Source organism: Triticum dicoccoides, chromosome 6B (assembly GCF_002162155.2).
Source record: "Triticum dicoccoides isolate Atlit2015 ecotype Zavitan chromosome 6B, WEW_v2.0, whole genome shotgun sequence".
Classification (NCBI taxonomy): domain Eukaryota; kingdom Viridiplantae; phylum Streptophyta; class Magnoliopsida; order Poales; family Poaceae; genus Triticum; species Triticum dicoccoides.
The window spans coordinates 130,415,591-130,422,670 of record NC_041391.1 but is presented as its reverse complement, the minus strand read 5'-3'; the positions used below and the strand labels follow the sequence as shown (position 1 = coordinate 130,422,670).

Genomic DNA, 7,080 nt, shown 5'->3' with positions numbered 1-7,080 from the left:
GGCGGGGACGGCGGAGGGGGCGGCCAGGCGGCCACGACGCCCGTGCCGTCGGGGGCGTCGCCAGTCGCCAGAGCGTCCATCGCAATCGGATTTTTTTGAAGCACAACTGCCTATTTCTCTTAGCTGCTACTTTGAAACCTACAAGTGAACAAGAAAAGATGTGGGAATCTTGGATCTAGTGATTTTTGCATGAGGTAGGTTGCAGCAAAAACAGGTTTCAGAGAGGAACAATACCCGAAAGAGCAGCACGTTTCTGAACATTGCGTTCTCACCCGCAGGCAGCTCGTCGCCGGTCTGTCCATGGAGCTGGAGCTGACCGAGCTTGATGTGGCGGCGGCCGCCAGGCGGGAGGCACCGCCCCTTTCTCCCCCACGCCGCCGGCACCAGGCGGCTGCTAGGCATTCCTTCTGCCACTATGCCGCGCACTTGCCACCGCCCGCGGGCCGCGGCACCTCTGCTCCCCTGGATCCAGCGTCGCGACTTGTACTTCCTGCCGCTCCCCACTGCCCTGCCGACGCTGTCCCTCCTCCCCCGCAGGCAGCTCGCTGCTGGAGGGGGCTGGAGCCCGCGGAGGAGATGAGGCGGGAGGATGCTTCTCGTCTCCGACGTCAGCCGATGGCGGCGCCGCATCCGCGTTACAAAACGGGGGGCGAGTTGGGGGGTTGCCGCCGCGGGGATCGCCGGACGTGAGCACGAGATAGCTACAGAGAGATTCAGAGAAGTTTAGAGAAAGAAAGGATTACGCCTTCCGCATAGGTTACGCCTTTGTCACGGACAGAGACCACGTGACATGCACGTATGCATGTCACCGTGTGACTTGTGGCCAGAATTCAAATTTAAACATTGCGAAAAAATCTAAAAAAACATACATGTTCACAGCACATATTAAGATAACCCTAAAAAATTCAGATCAAAATTCGAAACATGCATCGAGAGACAAAAAAGAGAAACTCAGACGTGAATAGTCTATAGAGAACCATTCGTGAACTATTCATGACAGATTTTTCTTTTTTGTTTCTCGATGTATGTTTCGAATTTTGATCTGAATTTTTAGGGGTCATCTTAATATGTGCTATGAACATGCATGATTTTTTTCAGATTTTTTTGCAATGTTCAAATTTGAATTCCGGCCGCAAGGCACACGGTGACATGCAAAACGTGCATGTCACATGATCTCTATCCCTTTGTCACCCCCGATGGATTGTTCCCCGGTCACTATACTAGGAATAGACTTTTTTGCCGTCGACAGCAACGGGCTAAGTGGAGGACTTGGCCTCTTTTTGTCCAAAGAGGTTGAAGTTTCTTTGGAAAGTTTCAGTTTATCTCATATTGATGTAAAAGTCAAGAAAGATAATAAGATTTGGCGTTTTACTGGTTTCTACGGTGAACCCAGGGTGGCCAATAGGCATCACAACTGGCAGCTCTTACGTACTTTATTTGCTGTCCAACATGAAGCATGGATTTGTATGGGATATTTCAACGAGACGCTTCATGGGGACGAGCATTTTGGAGCCAACGCAAGATCGGAGAGGGAACCGTGCACTCCTTGATGTGGGGTGGCGGGGTGTCCCTTTCACATGGGATAACAAGCAGCAGGGGAACGCGAATGTGAAGGCTAGATTGGACCGTGCTATGGTCAACTCTTTGTTCCTTGACCTATTTGAGTTTACAAGAACTAAAAACGACTGGACTCGAGCTCGGCGCTCTTTCCGCTAAGAAAATGTATGGCAGAGCCATTCCGATTACAACGGCGTAGTACGTGCGATGTGGCGCACGGGATCTGGCCAAGGGGGTCTCCAGGGTGTAACCGAGGCTCTTGCCGTGGTGCAGTCTCAGTTGGGCGACTGAGGCCAACGTGAGTTCGGGAATATGCAGAAGAAAGTCCGCCGGCTCCAAGCTCTGCTGGACAAGCTACGGTGTGCCTCACTGCGTCGAGGCCCAAAGAAGAGGAAATCAGTGTAGCAAAGCAGTTGCGTGAGGGCCTTGAGACAAGAGGAAATATGGCTAAAGCAACATTCTCGGGTATCTTGGCTACGGGAAGGAGACCGGAATACCGGTTATTTTCAAGCCCAGACAACACAAAGAAAATGCATTAATAGAATTACCTCGCTGGATGTGGATAATGGTCGGGTATGCACCGATCCAGCAGAGGTGAAGACGGAGATTATGGGCTTCTACCAGGCGCTATACCAATCTTAAGGTTACGCGCCAATGGAGTAATTGTTGGATTGTGTTCAACCGCGAGTGTCACAGGCAATGAACGAAACTTTGCAGAAGGAATACGTGGCGGCCGAGGTGAAGGACGCACTATTCCAAATGGCACCGTCCAAAGCTCCGGGAGTGGACGGGTTCACAACGGGCTTCTACCAACGACATTGGGACATCCTTGGGGATGATATTACTCAAGCAGTACTAGGATTTCTAAACGATGGCGAGCTACCGATGGGACTTAACGACACAACTATAACTTTGATCCCAAAAGTCTGAAATCCGCAGAAAATTTCACAATATAGACCAATTGCCATATGCCCGGTGCTATATAAAATTGTTGTCAAAGTCTTGGCAAACATGCTTCGGCTCATTCTTGATGAGGTTATAGGGGAGGAGCAAAGTGCCTTCGTACCTGGACGTCTAATCATGGACAACGTACTGGTTGCTTATGAATGTGTCCATGCCATCCGTAGGAGGAAAAGGCTAAAAATGCAAGTTGCGCGGTCAAGCTGGATATGTTAAAAGCTTACGATCGGGTGGAGTGGCATTATCTCGAAGCAATGTTGTCCAAACTAGGCTTCCGAGGTAGTTTTATCAGACTCGTCATGAAGTGCGTCACTTCTGTTCGGTTCACGATCAAGGTGAATGGGGAACTCCTACCTTTCTTTGATCCTACAAGGGGTCTCCATCAGGGCTGCCCCATGTCTCCTTACCTCTTCCTCATTTGTGCACAAGGCCTCACAGCCCTTCTAAACAACTACTATGGGGGTACATACTGTCACGCCCAATATGCGACCCTATCCAAAAGGAACTTGAAGGTCCCACCAAGGATAGACCCGCATATTGAAACGCTTTGCAAGGTGGATATCATTACATCAACATTACATAATAGATGGGGATACATACATAAGGCATACAATGCCACACGAATACAACATCACAATACATAAGAGCATCATCCGACTACGGATGAAACACACACAGAAACTCAAACAACATCCACCCTGCTAGCCCAGGCTGCCGACCTGGAACCTATCCCCTGATCGAAGAGGAAGCAGAAGAAGAACTCCAAACAAGCAAGCATCGCTCTCGCGTCATGACCATCGCATAACCTGTACCTGCAACTATTGTTGTAGTAATCTGTGAGCCACGAGGACTCAGCAATCCCATCACCATGGGTATCAAGACTAGCAAAGCTTAAAGGGAACGAAAGGGGTAAAGTGGTGAGGCTGCAGCAGCGACTAAGCATATATGGTGGCTAACATACGCAAATAAGAGCGAGAAGAGAGCAAAGGAACGGTCGTGAAGCTAGCAATGATCAAGAAGTGATCCTGAACTCCTACTTACGTCAAACATAACACAGAAACCGTGTTCACTTCCCGGACTCCGCCGAGAAGAGACCATCATGGCTACACACACGGTTGATGCGTTTTAATTCGGATCTGGTGTCAAGTTATCTACAACCGGACATTAACAAATTCTCATCTTCCTATAACCGCAGGCACGGCTTTCGAAAGTTTATACCCTGCCGGGGTGTCCCAACTTAGCCCATGATAAGCTCTCGCGATCAACGAAGGATATACCTTCTCCTAGGAAGACCCGATCAGACTCGGAATCCTGATTTACAAGTCATTTCGAGAATGGTAAAACAAGACCAGCAAAGCCGCCCGATGCGCCGACAATCCCGATAGGAGCTACACATATCTCGTTCTCAGGGCAACACCGGATAAGTCAAGCTACGAGTAAAACCAGCCCTCGAGTTGCCCCGAGGTGGCCCCGCAGGTTGCTCGGTTCGGACCAACACTTAGACAAGCACTGGCCCCGGGGGGGCTTAAATAAAGATGACCCTCGAGAGAGCGACTCCCAAGGGAAAAGTAGGTGGTGGTGAGGCAAATGGTAAAACCAATGTTGGGCCTTGCTGGAGGAGTTTTATTCAAAGCGAACTGTCAAGGGGGTCCCATAAATCACCCAACCGCGTAAGGAACGCAAAATCCGGGAACATAACACCGGTATGACGGAAACTAGGGCGGAAAGAGTGGAACAAAACACCAAGCATAAGGCCGAGTCTTCCACCCTTTACCAAGTATATAGATGCATTAATAATATAAGAGATATTGTGATATCCCAACCAAAATCCTGTCCACCATGGAGCAATCTTCAACTTCACCTGCAACTAACAACGCTATAAGAGAGGCTGAGCAAAGCGGTAACATAGCCAACCAATGGTTTGCATAGGAAAGGTATCAAAGGTTAGAGGTTCATGGCAATATGGGAGGCTTGATAAACAGGTGATAGGTAGCGCAGCAAAGCGATAGAACAAAGCAACTAGCATAGCAATGATAGTAGTGAGATCCAGGGTAGCGGTCGTCTTGCCTGCAATCCTGCAAGGAAGAAGAACGAGTCCATGAAGAAGACGAACGGATGAAGCCGAACCAAGCGTAGACGAACGAATCCTCACGATCGCAACGAAACAGGAACTATCGAAAAGAAGCACACAACAAGGTAAACACACCACACATGAACAAGGCATGATGCACAACAAGCATGATGCATGACAAGGCTACATGAAGCTACTCATGGCCAGAGTTGATGCAAACAAGAGCAACACATCAAGGCAAGTTTAAATGAGGCCGGGAACAACATATAACAATTCCGGTAAGTCCTCATATGCATATTTCGAAATTGGTCCAGATCTGAATAAACCTTATGTTCAAGTTGTTAAACATCAAGTTAAGATACACCAAGATGATCTACACGAGATTCTAGTCAAGTTACATATAAAGTTCATTTAGTTCGGAGCTACGGCCTAGAAGATATGAGCAAAACAAGTTAAACATGGCATTGATGCAAAATGCACTCAAACATCAAGCAAACACCTCAAAACATGGATTCAACATGATAATATGAAACTATATGCAAAATCAAGCAAGTTTCATATAGAGCACACTCAAAACGGAGCAACGGTTCCACACATACACTCTATACAAGTTATAGCAACAACCTGTTCAAAACAACAACTAGGCCTATTGTAAGCATCAAAACAACATGCTACAGCATCCCAACATAAAAACAAAAGGCATGGGCATGATGTACAGGTAAAGCATAACAAAACATGAACACTGAGCTAACTCCAGAAATCACTAGAACATGCTCAAACACACATGGCAAGATTGCAAATAATAACAGTTTCAGACTATTGCAGAAAATAACATCAGGTTGCAATGTTTAGAGCTATCAAACAACATGTTACAGGAACTTATCATGGCAAACAAAGGAATGGCATGAACCTACTAAATGCATAGATCAAATGTACTTTACTGACCACGAGCCAAAAAGCATCAGAAGATATGATGGCACCCATGTAAACATAGCAATTTATAATACAGATTCAAACATGACAGGAACAGAATTATGAAGGCATGTTGGTGAGCTTGTACCACTCACCACAGAGCAATAAATGGCATGGCAAGGCAATCAACAGTAAGAAGGCATGTTTATGAAGCTAAGCATGGCAATAGCAAGTTCATAGGGTGCATGGATCATTAACAACAATCATGGCAACAACTGAACTTAATGTTAACAGGCTGACAGCAACATTATTTAGCAACTTTCGAGCAAGGAAACTACAAGCTACAGCAGGCTATAATTACAACCAGGGGCATGTATGGATAGAGCATAACATGTAGAACAAAACGCCCTTAGTGAACATCTCCATATTATGCATAGAATGATTTCTAGAAGCAGGTTTACATAGCATCACGAAATAACAGATTCAGCCTAGCAAAACAGTAACAGCAAGTACCCTACTTAACAAGCTCGATTCACTCACCACAAGTCATTGCATGACAAGATAAGCATAGCATCAGCAAGAAGACATGTTTATGAAACAAACCAAGGCAAGAACAAGTTCATAGCATGCAAGGATCAACTACAACAACCTTGGCTAAATTGAATAACATGTAAACAATCTGCCAGGAAACATTTTGTAGCAAAAGTAGAGCACGAAAATGACATGCTAGACTACTCCATAATTGCAAACAGGGGCATGAATGGATAGACAATAACCATATGTTCAAAACATCCTTAATGAAGTATCTCAAAATATGCATGGATCTCTCTGTAGCATCAAGTTTACATGGCATCAAAATAACAGCAGAACAGGGACTAAAATCAGCAACATCACGAAGCCTAGTTTACATGCTTGTGCTAGTCACCACATTGATCACAAAAATACATGGTAAGCACCTCTGTAAAGAAGACATGGCATAGTTTAAAACACATGTAGACGTCAACCTCATAGGATGCACACATCAAACATGGAAAAATGACAAAAGTGCATGTTATGTTAACAGACAGCAGACAACATAATGAAGCACTCTTGAAACAATGATTCAGGCATCAAGATGACCTCAAATGAACATGATGCAGTGGAATGAAATGTAGTACTCGTTGAGACGAACAATTTGACATATTACACGCACGAAACGGAGCAGTATGCAGCAAGTTATGATGCGTTGAACATGGCATGATAATGTCAAAATACAGGGACTTAGTCAAAATTGGACCTCGGGGAAAGTTGGACGGGGCGGACCCGAGACGAGCGGATCCGGGGACGGGGCGGCCGTTTGGTTCGATGCACTGGTGGATCTGGTCCCGGCGACCTGATCTCGCCGGAGATGGGGAAATGACCGGCGACGAAGACGGCGAAGCTCGCCGTCGTGGTCGGGCAAGGAGAGGCACAGCGAGGCGCAGTCGGCGAGCTCCGATGAGCCTCGCGGGGCCGGCGGCGAGGGGAGGCGGTGAGGCGCGAGCGCCATGGCGGCGGGGTGGCAGGGCGCGGCCGGGCGCGGGATGCTAGCGGCGGACGGG

At 47.1% G+C, this 7,080-nt stretch overlaps 1 protein-coding gene across 1 annotated transcript in view; it reads right to left on the bottom strand.

Annotated features, from left to right (window-relative positions):
- Positions 1–359, bottom strand: part of LOC119324883 (aspartic proteinase Asp1-like) — a 27,775-nt gene extending 27,416 nt beyond the window's left edge. Inside the window, exon 1 of the mRNA XM_037598648.1 lies at positions 235–359. The gene's annotated coding sequence lies outside the window, so the exon portion shown is untranslated. The remainder of the gene's footprint in view (positions 1–234) is intronic.
- Positions 360–7,080: the final 6,721 nt, after the last annotated feature.